This window comes from Telmatherina bonti (genome assembly GCF_933228915.1).
Source record: "Telmatherina bonti genome assembly, chromosome: 7".
NCBI classification, from domain to species: Eukaryota; Metazoa; Chordata; class Actinopteri; order Atheriniformes; family Telmatherinidae; genus Telmatherina; species Telmatherina bonti.
This window is the reverse complement of record NC_136625.1, coordinates 1,748,679-1,765,535: the sequence shown is the minus strand read 5'-3', so window position 1 is coordinate 1,765,535 and position 16,857 is coordinate 1,748,679. Positions and strand designations below refer to the sequence as shown.

Below are 16,857 nucleotides of genomic sequence, written 5' to 3'. Positions count from 1 at the left end.
CGGCAGCAATAAACACGTTTACGGCAGCAATAAACACGTTTACGGCAGCAATAAACACGTTTACGGCAGCAATAACCACGTTTACGGCAGCAATAACCACGTTTACGGCAGCAATATCCACGTTCACGGCAGCAATATCCACGTTCACGGCAGCAATAACCACGTTTACGGCAGCAATAAACATGTTTACAGCAGCAATAAACATGTTTACAGCAGCAGTAACCACGTTTACAGCAGCAATAAACACGTTTACAGCAGCAATAACCACGGTTACAGCAGCAGTAACCACGTTTACAGCAGCAATAACCACGGTTACAGCAGCAGTAACCACGTTTACAGCAGCAATAAACACGTTTACAGCAGCAATAAACACGTTTACAGCAGCAATAAACACGTTTACAGCAGCAGTAACCACGTTTACAGCAGCAATAAACATGTTTACAGCAGCAATAAACATGTTTACAGCAGCAATAAACATGTTTACAGCAGCAATAACCACGTTTACAGCAGCAGTAACCATGTTTACAGCAGCAATAAACATGTTTACAGCAGCAATAAACATGTTTACAGCAGCAATAAACATGTTTACAGCAGCAATAAACACGTTTACAGCAGCAATAAACACGTTTACAGCAGCAATAACCACGTTTACAGCAGCAGTAACCACGTTTACAGCAGCAATAACCACGTTTACAGCAGCAATAACCACGTTTACAGCAGCAATAACCACGTTCACGGCCGCAATAACCACGTTTACAGCAGCAATAAACATGTTTACAGCAGCAATAAACACGTTTACGGCAGCAATAAACACGTTTACGGCAGCAATAAACACGTTTACGGCAGCAATAACCACGTTTACGGCAGCAATAAACACGTTTACAGCAGCAATAAACACGTTTACAGCAGCAATAAACATGTTTACAGCAGCAATAACCACGTTTATAGCAGCAATAACCACGTTTATAGCAGCAATAACCACGTTTACAGCAGCAGTAACCACGTTTACAGCAGCAATAAACACGTTTACAGCAGCAATAAACACGTTTACAGCAGCAATAAACATGTTTACAGCAGCAATAACCACGTTTACAGCAGCAATAACCACGTTTACAGCAGCAGTAACCACGTTTACAGCAGCAATAAACACGTTTACGGCAGCAATAAACACGTTTACGGCAGCAATAACAACGTTTACGGCAGCAATAACCACGTTTACGGCAGCAATAACCACGTTTACGGCAGCAATAACCACGTTTACGGCAGCAATAACCACGTTTACGGCAGCAATAACCACGTTTACGGCAGCAATAACCACGTTCACGGCCGCAATAACCACGTTTATAGCAGCAATAACCACGTTTACAGCAGCAATAAACACGTTTACAGCAGCAATAACCACGTTTACAGCAGCAGTAACCACGTTTACAGCAGCAGTAACCACGTTTACAGCAGCAGTAACCACGTTTACAGCAGCAATAAACACGTTTACAGCAGCAATAACCACGTTTACAGCAGCAATAACCACGTTTACAGCAGCAATAACCACGTTTACAGCAGCAATAACCACGTTCACGGCCGCAATAACCACGTTTACAGCAGCAATAACCACGTTTACAGCAGCAATAACCACGTTTACAGCAGCAATAACCACGGTTACAGCAGCAATAAACATGTTTACAGCAGCAATAACCACGTTCACAGCAGCAATAACCACGTTCACAGCAGCAATAAACACGTTTACAGCAGCAATAACCACGTTTACAGCAGCAGTAACCACGTTTACAGCAGCAATAAACACGTTTACAGCAGCAATAAACATGTTTACAGCAGCAATAACCACGGTTACGGCAGCAGTAACCACGTTTACGGCAGCAATAACCACGTTCACGGCAGCAATAACCACGTTTACGGCAGCAATAACCACGTTTACGGCAGCAATAACCACGTTTACGGCAGCAATAAACACGTTTACGGCAGCAATAAACACGTTTACAGCAGCAATAAACACGTTTACGGCAGCAATAACCACGTTTACGGCAGCAATAACCACGTTTACGGCATCAATATCCACGTTCACGGCAGCAATATCCACGTTCACGGCAGCAATAACCACGTTTACAGCAGCAATAAACATGTTTACAGCAGCAATAAACATGTTTACAGCAGCAGTAACCACGTTTACAGCAGCAATAAACACGTTTACAGCAGCAATAACCACGGTTACAGCAGCAGTAACCACGTTTACAGCAGCAATAACCACGGTTACAGCAGCAGTAACCACGTTTACAGCAGCAATAAACACGTTTACAGCAGCAATAAACACGTTTACAGCAGCAGTAACCACGTTTACAGCAGCAATAAACATGTTTACAGCAGCAATAAACATGTTTACAGCAGCAATAAACATGTTTACAGCAGCAATAACCACGTTTACAGCAGCAGTAACCATGTTTACAGCAGCAATAAACATGTTTACAGCAGCAATAAACATGTTTACAGCAGCAATAAACATGTTTACAGCAGCAATAAACACGTTTACAGCAGCAATAAACACGTTTACAGCAGCAATAACCACGTTTACAGCAGCAGTAACCACGTTTACAGCAGCAATAACCACGTTTACAGCAGCAATAACCACGTTTACAGCAGCAATAACCACGTTCACGGCCGCAATAACCACGTTTACAGCAGCAATAAACATGTTTACAGCAGCAATAAACACGTTTACGGCAGCAATAAACACGTTTACGGCAGCAATAAACACGTTTACGGCAGCAATAACCACGTTTACGGCAGCAATAAACACGTTTACAGCAGCAATAAACACGTTTACAGCAGCAATAAACATGTTTACAGCAGCAATAACCACGTTTATAGCAGCAATAACCACGTTTACAGCAGCAATAACCACGTTTATAGCAGCAATAAACACGTTTACAGCAGCAATAACCACGTTTACAGCAGCAGTAACCACGTTTACAGCAGCAATAAACACGTTTACAGCAGCAATAAACACGTTTACAGCAGCAATAAACATGTTTACAGCAGCAATAACCACGTTTACAGCAGCAATAACCACGTTTACAGCAGCAGTAACCACGTTTACAGCAGCAATAAACACGTTTACAGCAGCAATAAACATGTTTACAGCAGCAATAAACATGTTTACAGCAGCAATAACCACGGTTACGGCAGCAGTAACCACGTTTACGGCAGCAGTAACCACGTTTACGGCAGCAATAACCACGTTTACGGCAGCAATAACCACGTTTACGGCAGCAATAACCACGTTTACGGCAGCAATAACCACGTTTACAGCAGCAGTAACCACGTTTACAGCAGCAATAACCACGTTTACGGCAGCAATAAACACGTTTACAGCAGCAATAAACACGTTTACAGCAGCAATAAACACGTTTACAGCAGCAATAAACACGTTTACGGCAGCAATAAACACGTTTACGGCAGCAATAAACACGTTTACGGCAGCAATAACAACGTTTACGGCAGCAATAACCACGTTCACGGCAGCAATAACCACGTTTACGGCAGCAATAACCACGTTTACGGCAGCAATAACCACGTTTACGGCAGCAATAACCACGTTCACGGCCGCAATAACCACGTTTATAGCAGCAATAACCACGTTTACAGCAGCAATAACCACGTTTACAGCAGCAATAACCACGTTTACAGCAGCAGTAACCACGTTTACAGCAGCAGTAACCACGTTTACAGCAGCAGTAACCACGTTTACAGCAGCAGTAACCACGTTTACAGCAGCAATAAACACGTTTACAGCAGCAATAACCACGTTTACAGCAGCAATAACCACGTTTACAGCAGCAATAACCACGTTTACAGCAGCAATAACCACGTTTACAGCAGCAATAACCACGTTCACGGCCGCAATAACCACGTTCACGGCCGCAATAACCACGTTCACGGCCGCAATAACCACGTTTACAGCAGCAATAACCACGTTTACAGCAGCAATAACCACGTTTACAGCAGCAATAACCACGGTTACAGCAGCAATAAACATGTTTACAGCAGCAATAACCACGTTCACAGCAGCAATAACCACGTTCACAGCAGCAATAAACACGTTCACAGCAGCAATAAACACGTTTACAGCAGCAATAAACACGTTTACAGCAGCAATAAACACGTTTACAGCAGCAATAAACACGTTTACAGCAGCAATAAACACGTTTACGGCAGCAATAACCACGTTTACGGCGGCAATAACCACGTTTACGGCAGCAATAACCACGTTTACGGCAGCAATAACCACGTTTACGGCAGCAAAAACCACGTTTACGGCAGCAATAACCACGTTTACGGCAGCAATAAACATGTTTACAGCAGCAATAACCACGTTTATAGCAGCAATAACCACGTTTATAGCAGCAATAACCACGTTTATAGCAGCAATAACCACGTTTACAGCAGCAGTAACCACGTTTACAGCAGCAATAAACACGTTTACAGCAGCAATAAACATGTTTACAGCAGCAATAACCACGGTTACGGCAGCAGTAACCACGTTTACGGCAGCAATAACCACGTTCACGGCAGCAATAACCACGTTTACGGCAGCAATAACCACGTTTACGGCAGCAATAAACACGTTTACAGCAGCAATAAACACGTTTACAGCAGCAATAAACACGTTTACGGCAGCAATAAACACGTTTACGGCAGCAATAAACACGTTTACGGCAGCAATAACAACGTTTACGGCAGCAATAACCACGTTTACGGCAGCAATAACCACGTTTACGGCAGCAATAACCACGTTTACGGCAGCAATAACCACGTTTACGGCAGCAATAACCACGTTTACGGCAGCAATAACCACGTTCACGGCCGCAATAACCACGTTTATAGCAGCAATAACCACGTTTACAGCAGCAGTAACCACGTTTACAGCAGCAATAAACATGTTTACAGCAGCAATAAACATGTTTACAGCAGCAATAAACATGTTTACAGCAGCAATAAACATGTTTACAGCAGCAATAAACATGTTTACAGCAGCAATAAACATGTTTACAGCAGCAATAAACACGTTTACAGCAGCAATAACCACGTTTACAGCAGCAGTAACCACGTTTACAGCAGCAATAAACATGTTTACAGCAGCAATAAACATGTTTACAGCAGCAATAAACATGTTTACAGCAGCAATAAACACGTTTACAGCAGCAATAAACACGTTTACAGCAGCAGTAAGCACGTTTACAGCAGCAATAACCACGTTTACAGCAGCAATAAACATGTTTACAGCAGCAGTAACCACGTTTACAGCAGCAATAAACACGTTTACAGCAGCAATAAACACGTTTACAGCAGCAATAACCACGTTTACAGCAGCAATAACCACGTTTACAGCAGCAATAACCACGTTTACGGCAGCAATATCCACGTTCACGGCAGCAATATCCACGTTCACGGCAGCAATAAACATGTTTACAGCAGCAATAAACATGTTTACAGCAGCAATAAACATGTTTACAGCAGCAGTAACCACGTTTACAGCAGCAATAAACACGTTTACAGCAGCAATAACCACGTTTACAGCAGCAATAAACACGTTTACAGCAGCAATAACCACGTTTACAGCAGCAATAACCACGTTTACAGCAGCAATAAACACGTTTACAGCAGCAGTAACCACGTTTACAGCAGCAGTAACCACGTTTACAGCAGCAATAACCACGTTTACGGCAGCAATAAACATGTTTACGGCAGCAATAAACATGTTTACGGCAGCAATAAACATGTTTACGGCAGCAATAACCACGTTCACGGCCGCAATAACCACGTTTATAGCAGCAATAACCACGTTTACAGCAGCAATAAACATGTTTACAGCAGCAATAACCACGTTTACGGCAGCAATAACCACGTTTACGGCAGCAGTAACCACGGTTACAGCAGCAGTAACCACGTTTACAGCAGCAGTAACCACGTTTACAGCAGCAATAACCACGTTCACGGCAGCAATAACCACGTTCACGGCAGCAATAACCACGTTTACAGCAGCAATAAACACGTTTACAGCAGCAGTAACCACGTTTACAGCAGCAGTAACCACGTTTACAGCAGCAGTAACCACGTTTACAGCAGCAATAACCACGGTTACAGCAGCAATAAACATGTTTACAGCAGCAATAACCACGTTCACAGCAGCAATAAACACGTTTACAGCAGCAATAACCACGTTTACAGCAGCAATAACCACGTTTACAGCAGCAATAACCACGTTTACAGCAGCAGTAACCACGTTTACAGCAGCAGTAACCACGTTTACAGCAACAGTAACCACGTTTACAGCAGCAATAAACACGTTTACAGCAGCAATAACCACGTTTACAGCAGCAATAACCACGTTTACAGCAGCAATAACCACGTTTACAGCAGCAGTAACCACGTTTACAGCAGCAATAACCACGTTTACAGCAGCAGTAACCACGTTTACAGCAGCAGTAACCACGTTTACAGCAGCAGTAACCACGTTTACAGCAACAGTAACCACGTTTACAGCAGCAATAAACACGTTTACAGCAGCAATAACCACGTTTACAGCAGCAATAACCACGTTTACAGCAGCAATAACCACGTTTACAGCAGCAATAAACATGTTTACAGCAGCAATAAACACGTTTACGGCAGCAATAAACACGTTTACGGCAGCAATAAACACGTTTACAGCAGCAATAACCACGTTTACAGCAGCAATAACCACGTTTACAGCAGCAATAAACACGTTTACAGCAGCAATAAACACGTTTACAGCAGCAATAACCACGTTTACAGCAGCAGTAACCACGTTTACAGCAGCAGTAACCACGTTTACAGCAGCAGTAACCACGTTTACAGCAACAGTAACCACGTTTACAGCAACAGTAACCACGTTTACAGCAACAGTAACCACGTTTACAGCAACAGTAACCACGTTTACAGCAACAGTAACCACGTTTACAGCAGCAATAACCACGTTTACAGCAGCAATAACCACGTTTACAGCAGCAGTAACCACGTTTACAGCAACAATAACCACGTTTACAGCAGCAGTAACCACGTTTACAGCAGCAATAAACATGTTTACAGCAGCAATAAACATGTTTACAGCAGCAATAAACATGTTTACAGCAGCAATAACCACGTTTACAGCAGCAATAACCACGTTTACAGCAGCAATAAACACGTTTACAGCAGCAATAACCACGTTTACAGCAGCAATAAACATGTTTACAGCAGCAATAAACATGATTATAGCAGAAATAAACATGTTAACAGCAGAAATAAACATGTTAACAGCAGGAATAAACATGTTTACAGCAGCAATAAACATGATTATAGCAGAAATAAACATGTTAACAGCAGGAATAAACATGTTTACAGCAGGAATAAACATGATTATAGCAGAAATAAACATGTTAACAGCAGAAATAAACATGTTAACAGCAGGAATAAACATGTTTACAGCCTGGTTCAAAATTCCATTTTAGGTTTAATAGGTCAGGTTTACCTTCATGACAGCTGTGGGGGGAGTGAATTTTTTTTCTAACTAACTTTTTTCTAATTTAATCTCGAAGTTCAGCAAATTGAGGGGCGTGTCCTTTTGATTGGCAGGTAAGCGATCTCCTGCTTCAAGTAGAACCGCGGTTTTTAGCCGGTTAACAACATGACTTAGCTTTAGCCCGCTTGCCTCCGTTAGCTGGTTAGCTCCTGTTATCTCCGGGTTTGCTCGGTTAGCTCTTAGCTACAGAAAGCTCAGAGTTTGCTCGATGTCAATCATCCACCAAGACGCTCACAGCCCCCCTCTCAGCTCCACCTCTTTGCCCATATTTGTATTTTCAGGGTGAGACGACATGCATGCCCCTGCCAAGATGGTGATGGTAGGAACCGCCCACCGAGCTTCAATTCAGCTCTCCAGAAACCTACGGGTGGCGTCACAGAGGCTCCGCCCATCTTTTATATACAGTCTAAAGTTCAGATACTGCAACATGTGCTGCAAACAATAAGATGGAGGTTGTTGCTGCGGGGGCCAGTATGCAGCACTAGCGCTCTGAAAAGGTCTGAAAAGGTTTGTCGCTGTGCAACAGCAAGAATCATTGCTGGTCAGTCAGTTACGTTCTTCAGGGTTCCGCGCGACTGGGAGTCTTTCCCGCCTCGTACTCATGCTCTTATTTACATAAACACCTCCAGCGTTAGAGTCAACGCTGCACCTTGTGCATGCAACATGGTACCTGGCATCAACTGGAACATCTGGACGCCATGATCTGTGTGTGGACCTGCAGCCAACAGGAGGGATATCCCAGGCCTGAAGGAGAATACATCACAACCCGCCTCTAACCAGTGACAGACCCGCCTCTAACCAGTGACAGACCCGCCCTCTAACCAGTGACAGACCCGCCCTCTAACCAGTGACAGACCCGCCTCTAACCAGTGACAGACCCGCCTCTAACCAGTGAAAGACGTGTCTAACCAGTGACAGACCCATGTCTAACCAGTGACAGACCCGTGTCTAACCAGTGACAGACCCGCCTCTAACCAGTGACAGACCCGCCTCTAACCAGTGACAGACCCGCCTCTAACCAGTGAAAGACGTGTCTAACCAGTGACAGACCCGCCTCTAACCAGTGAAAGACGTGTCTAACCAGTGACAGACCCGTGTCTAACCAGTGACAGACCCGTGTCTAACCAGTGACAGACCCGTGTCTAACCAGTGACAGACCCGTGTCTAACCAGTGACAGACCCGTCTAACCAGTGACAGACCCGTCTAACCAGTGACAGACCCGCCTCTAACCAGTGACAGACCCGCCTCTAACCAGTGACAGACCCGTGTCTAACCAGTGACAGACCCGTGTCTAACCAGTGACAGACCCGTGTCTAACCAGTGACAGACCCGCGTCTAACCAGTGACAGACCCGCCTCTAACCAGTGACAGACCCATGTCTAACCAGTGACAGACCCGTCTAACCAGTGACAGACCCATGTCTAACCAGTGACAGACCCGTCTAACCAGTGACAGACCCGTCTAACCAGTGACAGACCCGCCTCTAACCAGTGACAGACCCGCCTCTAACCAGTGACAGACCCGCCTCTAACCAGTGAAAGACGTGTCTAACCAGTGACAGACCCATGTCTAACCAGTGACAGACCCGTGTCTAACCAGTGACAGACCCGCCTCTAACCAGTGACAGACCCGCCTCTAACCAGTGAAAGACGTGTCTAACCAGTGACAGACCCGCCTCTAACCAGTGAAAGACGTGTCTAACCAGTGACAGACCCGTGTCTAACCAGTGACAGACCCGTGTCTAACCAGTGACAGACCCGTCTAACCAGTGACAGACCCGTCTAACCAGTGACAGACCCGCCTCTAACCAGTGACAGACCCGTGTCTAACCAGTGACAGACCCGTGTCTAACCAGTGACAGACCCGTGTCTAACCAGTGACAGAACCCGCTTCTAACCAGTGACAGACCCGTGTCTAACCAGTGACAGACCCGTGTCTAACCAGTGACAGACCCGTGTCTAACCAGTGACAGAACCCGCTTCTAACCAGTGACAGACCCGCGTCTAACCAGTGACAGACCCGTGTCTAACCAGTGACAGACCCGTGTCTAACCAGTGACAGACCCGCGTCTAACCAGTGACAGACCCGCCTCTAACCAGTGACAGACCCATGTCTAACCAGTGACAGACCCGTCTAACCAGTGACAGACCCATGTCTAACCAGTGACAGACCCGTCTAACCAGTGACAGACCCGTCTAACCAGTGACAGACCCGCCTCTAACCAGTGACAGACCCGTCTAACCAGTGACAGACCCGCCTCTAACCAGTGACAGACCCGTGTCTAACCAGTGACAGACCCGTCTAACCAGTGACAGACCCGTGTCTAACCAGTGACAGACCCGTCTAACCAGTGACAGACCCGTCTAACCAGTGACAGACCCGTGTCTAACCAGTGACAGACCCGTCTAACCAGTGACAGACCCGTCTAACCAGTGACAGACCCGTGTCTAACCAGTGACAGACCCGTCTAACCAGTGACAGACCCGCCTCTAACCAGTGACAGACCCGCCTCTAACCAGTGACAGACCCGCCTCTAACCAGTGACAGACCCGTGTCTAACCAGTGACAGACCCGCCTCTAACCAGTGACAGACGCGTCTAACCAGTGACAGACCCGTGTCTAACCAGTGACAGACCCGTCTAACCAGTGACAGACCCGTCTAACCAGTGACAGACCCGCCTCTAACCAGTGACAGACCCGTCTAACCAGTGACAGACCCGTATTCGTCCAGACAACATGTAGAAACTTTTACATCGAGACTAAAAACATTTTTCCTCCTCCATGAAATCTGCTCAGTGACTTTTAATTCATGTTGCTTTTAATCATTTTAATATAATTTATGACTTATTTGCCTTTATTTATTAAATATTTGTATTTATATATTTACCTTTTATTTGTTGTTTGTCTTTTGCTTTTTCACCATCTGTGATGCTTTTAATGTGTCATGTAGCACTTTGAATGTTCTCGTACAGGAAAGGTTCAGATAAACTTAGAACTATGTGTAGTCTGAATGTTTCCCACTTTCAAGATGAGTGATGGAGCCAGGTAGAGTTCTCCAGGTGTTTTCACCAGGAGACCTGGAGAACCTTCATCAACACCCGGAGAACCTTCATAAACACCTATAGAACCTTAACCCTAACCCTTACAACTTTGTTGTTTCATCACTGTGTTGTGGAGAGGGTGTGAAGAATCCTCCATCATCTTCATCAGCTTGTGCAGCATTCTTCTTTGGACAATCAGCTCCAGCGGCTCCAGAGTTACTCCAAGCACAGAAGCAGCTTTCTGGATCAGTTTGTTGATTCTCTTCAAGTCTCTGGTTCTGATGCTACTACCCCAGCAGATGCTGCAAAGCTGACTGCACTCTCCACAACAGACTTCTAGAAGATATGCAACATCTTGGTGCAGACGTTAAACCATCTCAGCTTCCTTAAGAAGTACAGTCTGCTCTGACCTTTCTTGTAGATGTAGTCAGTGTTGCATTTCCAGTCCAGTTTGTTGTCCAGCTGAACTCCAAGATACTTGTATTCCTCCACCACCTCCACCTCCTCTCCCAGGATGGAAACAGTGCTTTGTTTATTCTTCTTCCTCCTGAAGTCAACAATCATCTCTTTTGTTTTGCTGCTATTTAATATGAGATGATTGTCACCGCACCATTTAACAAACTGACTGACCAGTTCTCTGTACTCTGCTTCTTGTCCATCCCTGATACACCCCACAACTGCAGAGTCATCAGAGTATTTCTGCAGATGACAGGACTCAGAGTTGTACTGGAAGTCTGAGGTGTACAGAGTGAAGAGGAATGGTGAGAGTACAGTTCCTTGTGGTGCACCAGTGCTGCTGACCTCCATCTCAGACACACAACCTTTCAGTCTCACAAACTGGGGTCTGTTTGTGAGGTAGTCATAGATCCAGGTGGTTGTGGAGGTATCCACCTGGAATTTATGGAGCTTCTCACATAACAAAGCAGGCTGAATGGTATTAAAAGCACTGAGAAATGAAAGAACATGACCCTCAGAGTGCTGCCTGAATGGTCCAGATGAGAGTGTGCTCTCTGGAGCAGGTATATGATGGCATCTTCAACCCCAAGTCCATTACGATATGCAAACTGGAATGGGTCCTGAAAGGTGTTTACTTGCTTGTTGAGGTGAGCCAGTAAGAGTCTCTCCAGGACTTTCATGATGTGAGATGTCAGGGCAACTGGTCTGTAGTCACTTGGTTCAGCTGGTTGTGTTTTTTAGGCACTGGAACAAGGCAGGAGGTTTTCCACAGCACTGGGACTCTATTTTGTCTCAGACTGGTGTTGAAAAGGTGCTGGAGAATCGGACATAGTTGTTTTGAGCAGGTCTTGAGAACTCTGGGACTGACACCATCTGGACCTGCAGCCTTGTTCTGGTTCAGTTCCTCAAGTTGCTTCTTAACCTGATTGCAGGAGACAAACAAGGTGGAGGTCTCAGGATGTCCTGATGTGGAGGGAGATGAAGCTGTGTTCTGGTCCATGACTGAGCTGCAGGGTGACAGATTGGAGGCGTGACAGGAAAGCAGTGGGCTTATGGAGGGTGTGTGGTCTGTTGGGCTGGAGGTAGGGGGTGAACTGAACCTGCTGAAGAATATGTTCAGCTCATTAGCTCTGTCCAGACCTCCATCAGGCTGGTCCCCCTTTAACTTGAAGCCAGTGATCTTCTTCCTTCCAGACCACACATCCCTCAGGTTATTCTGCTGGAGCTGACTTTCTAACTTCTTCCTGTAGTCCTCCTTGCACTTCTTAGTTTGTGTTTTAAGTTGTTTTTGTGTTGCCCTCAATAACTCCCTGTCTCCATCCCTGAAGGCTTTCTTTTTGATGTTCAGCAGCTTTTTCAGGTCACTGGTGATCCAGGGTTTGTTATTGGGGAAGCACCTCACTGTTCTTGTTGGGACGATGCAGTCCACACAGAAGTTTATGTAATCTGTCACACACTCAGTCATGGCGTTGATGTCGTCTCCATGAGGTTCACAGAGGACGTTCCAGTCTGTAGCCTCAAAGCCTCCTCTAAGAGCATCTTCAGCTTCAGCAGACCAGATTTTGATAGTCTTTGTGATGACTGGTTGCTGCTGAACGATGGGCTTGTAGGTGGAGGTGAGAAGAACCAGATTATGGTCAGATCTTCCTAAAGGAGGCAGGGCAGAACAACTGGATCCATTATTCATATTTGCATAAAATAAGTCCAACATCTTATTTTCTCTGGTGGAGCAGCTGACAAACTGCTGGAATGTTGGTAGAGTTGCAGAGAGGGAGACGTTGTTGAAGTCTCCGGAGATCGCCATGAATGAGTTTGGATGCTGTGTTTGTAGCCGAGCAACGACAGAGCTGATGACGTCACAGGCTGTGTCTGGTGCAGTACCAGGTATTATATAAACCGCTACCAGAATAACACAGGTAAACTCTCTGGGTAAATAATATGGGCGGAAGCTCACAGCTAACAGTTCCATGTCCCTTGTGCATATCTTCTCCTTGACAGTAACATGTCCAGGATGACACCAACGCTGGTTAACCAGCACTGCAATTCCACCACCCTTTAGCTTTCCACTGTGTTGTCTACTGCGGTCTGCACGGACCGTTTTAAAGCCCGGTACAGACACATTACAGTCAGGGATGTGTTCATGCAGCCATGTCTCGGTGAAACACATAATACTGCACTCTCTGTATTCTTTCTGAGACCTTGTTAGCATCTCCAGCTCGTCCGTTTTGTTAGCCAGCGATCTCATATTACCCATGACGACGGTCAGGAGAAATGGTTTAAATCTCCATCGCTTTCTCCTCTGTCTCACTCCCGCTCTGCATCCTCTTCTCTTTCTTTTCAACTCCATCAGGATTTAATGTGTTGTTTCGCTGATAATCCTGATTTGGGAGAGGTTAATCAGTTGATCCCGATTGTAAAGAAGTCTTTGGTTGCCCTGGAGACTCATCATAACAAGTCTTGAAAGAGCCAAAAATATGCAGAAAAATCTTCCTTGCAGAACACCCTCCGAACCGGCATGAAACCCTCAGGAAAAAATACTTGATTTGAGGTCATATCTATGTGAGAAGAGTTTACTTTTAAAAATCAAGATAGCAAGTCAGAGCTACTAAAATCTGCTGCCATCACAATGCGCAATCTAGAATAACCTTCATAAACACCCAGAGAACCTTCATTAACACCAGTAGAACCTTCATTTATAACTGGACAACCTTCATAAACACCCGCAGAACCTTCATTTATACCTGGAGAACCTTCATTAACACCAGTATAACCTTCATTTATACCTGGAGAACCTTCATTAACACCAGTAGAACCTTCATTTATACATGAAGAAACTTCATAAACACCCGCAGAACCTTCATTTATACCTGGAGAACCTTCATTAACACCTGGAGAACCTTCATTTACGCCTTGAGAACCTTCATTTACGCCTTGAGAACCTTCATTTACATCGGGAGAACCTTCATAAACACGGGGAGAACCTTCATTAACACCAGTAGAAACTTCATTTATACCTGGAGAACCTTCATAAACCCCCGAAGAACCTTCATAAACCCCCGGAGAACCTTCATAAACCCCCGGAGAACCTTCATTTACGCCCTGAGAACCTTCATTTATACCTGGAGAACCTTCATTTATACCTGGAGAACCTTCATAAACACCCGGAGAACCTTCATTTACGCCCTGAGAACCTTCACTTATACCTGGAGAACCTTCACTTATACCCGGAGAACCTTCACTTATACCCGGAGAACCTTCATTAACACCCGGAGAACCTTCATTAACACCCGGAGAACCTTCATTAACACCCGGAGAACCTTCATTTACGCCGGGAGAACCTTCATTTACGCCGGGAGAACCTTCATTTACGCCGGGAGAACCTTCATTTACGCCGGGAGAACCTTCATTTACGCCGGGAGAACCTTCATTTACAACGGGAGAACCTTCATTTACAACGGGAGAACCTTCATTTACAACGGGAGAACCTTCATTTATACCTGGAGAACTTTCATAAACACCAGGAGAACCTTCATTACACCTGGAGAACCTTCATAAACCCCCGAAGAACCTTCATAAACACCCGGAGAACCTTCATAAACCCCCGGAGAACCTTCATTTACGCCCTGAGAACCTTCATTTATACCTGGAGAACCTTCATAAACACCCGGAGAACCTTCATTAACACCCGGAGAACCTTCATTAACACTAGGAGAACCTTCATTAACACTAGGAGAACCTTCATTAACACCTAGAACACATTTCTTCAATCGCTTGCATGAGTGGCGCGCAGGCGCAATGTGTTCCTCCTGTGTGCTCTGATTTAAATGTTGATGCTAACACGGTTAGCTGTTAGCATGCTAACGCGGTTAGCTGCTAGCATGCTAACACGGTTAACTGTTAGCATGCTAAACGCTAGCGAGTGTAAACACGCTGAAGCTCCGCGCGCACCCCCTGCGTACCATGGATGAATCCATAAGAAACCGCGCCAGATTCGCCAGGTGCGTTGGGGAGCTTTGCGCTGTTTCAGAGCCGCAATTAAACGGCGGCCCAACAGCGGAAGTTCCTACAGAAAACTCACCAGAAACGTCCGCAGTCTGGCTCTCATTAACAGGAGCGAATCTTCTGGAAAGCTCTGAATAACATCAGCGTCTGAAACTTTATTGAAGCGGATATTTCAGCAGATTTTCCACATTAGCCACCTGCGGACTCCATCGTGATGCCTTGTCTTCAGGACGCTGCTGCACTGCATGCTGGGAAATTTGCACAACGGGCGGGAGTGCGCAGCGTGGAGTCCTGAGGGGTTCTGGGAAATGGAGTTTTACTTGTCCGAAACTCCACAAATCACATTTCATCCATTTATATTATTTATTTAAATTTAAATTATTATGCAGATATTTTTTAAACAATCATCTTTTTTATTTTGGTTATTTATTAGATTTTTTTTATAAATGTAAGTTTGTTTTTGTTTCTTGAAAACATTTATATTTATGTAACTATATTTTATCATTTATCGTCATTTATCTGCTGCAGCAAGCTCGCTCTCACCTGGATGGTGGTGGAGACTCACACATCTGATTGCTAAACTGCTTTCCATGGCTCTGTCATTGGCTGCTACAGGATGTTTTAGAAGCTGTTATCTGTCCTGGATAACCCCACCTTGGCTCCACCCTGTAGCGGTCAGACGGAAGAGGGCCTTTACTCCACCCTGTAGAAGACTGAATCAGAAAGCTGAATGCTTCTACCTTGTGTCTTAGACAACATGATGACTGTTACCTTGTCTTAATATGTAAAACTTTGTGCATTGTACGATGTTATTTACTTTCTCCTGTAACTGTTTTGCAGATGTTTTTAATTTCATACTGTTCTGTTTGTGTTATAAACACAATTATACATGGAAACTGCAACAACTACATTTCCCAAATTGGGATTAAAAAAAGTAATTCTATTCTATTATTTGTATGCAATTATAGGTATAATTTTCTATGTCAAACATTTTTCCATGTTTTTATAAGACAGAAGTTGATTCTGCATTATGTGTTCTGATTTTGTTTTTGTATTTTTCTGTGTGAACTCCTATTTTATTAAATACAATCTCCATTTATTTTTTTCATGTTTGCTGTTTTCATTTTATTCTGCTCCAAAACAAATATAGACATTGAGCATCTTTTCTTTTAAATCCTTGATGTTTCTCATTTCTAGAGGCCAGAAGATTTGTTTGTTTTATATGTAGACAGTCATTAGTTATTTTCTGAACCGCTTAGTCCATTTCAGGTTTGTGGGAATCTGGAAAGGCTGGTACACCAGTCCATCACAGGGCCAAAACAGACAAACAACCATTCACGCTCATTCGGCACAAACTACATAGGGGACAAAGAGGACACAAAAGACATAGTGGATATAAATGCAAAGGAGAAGGGGGGTTGGTAATCAGTTCTTCGTGTAATTTATTACTTAATTTTTTACGAGTTTAAAGAAAATTTTTTTTTTTACTTTTCCTTTTGCTGCTTAAAATTTTAATTTACCTGAGGGAGTCAACCCAAAGGGATCAGTAAAGTCAAATCTAAGTCAGAGATTTAGGATGGGGGTTTTGAGGTGAAAGTCCATTGGTACGCTCAAATTTTTGGCCTGGTTTAGTGTTTTTCGGTCAGAGTCCAACGCTACTTCCAGATTTCTGGCCTGGTTGGAGGTTTTTTTTTTTAAGTCTGACTCCATTGCTACGCCCAGATTTCTTGCCTGGTTGGTGGTTCATAGGTCGAAGTCCATCG

The 16,857-nt window shown here is 44.5% G+C and overlaps 1 protein-coding gene across 1 annotated transcript in view; it reads right to left on the bottom strand.

Annotated features, from left to right (window-relative positions):
- wdr33 (WD repeat domain 33) overlaps window positions 1-15,328 on the bottom strand; it is a 136,050-nt gene extending 120,722 nt beyond the window's left edge. Inside the window, 1 exon segment of the mRNA XM_079243357.1 lies at window positions 15,171-15,328. The gene's annotated coding sequence lies outside the window, so the exon portion shown is untranslated.
- Window positions 15,329-16,857: the final 1,529 nt, after the last annotated feature.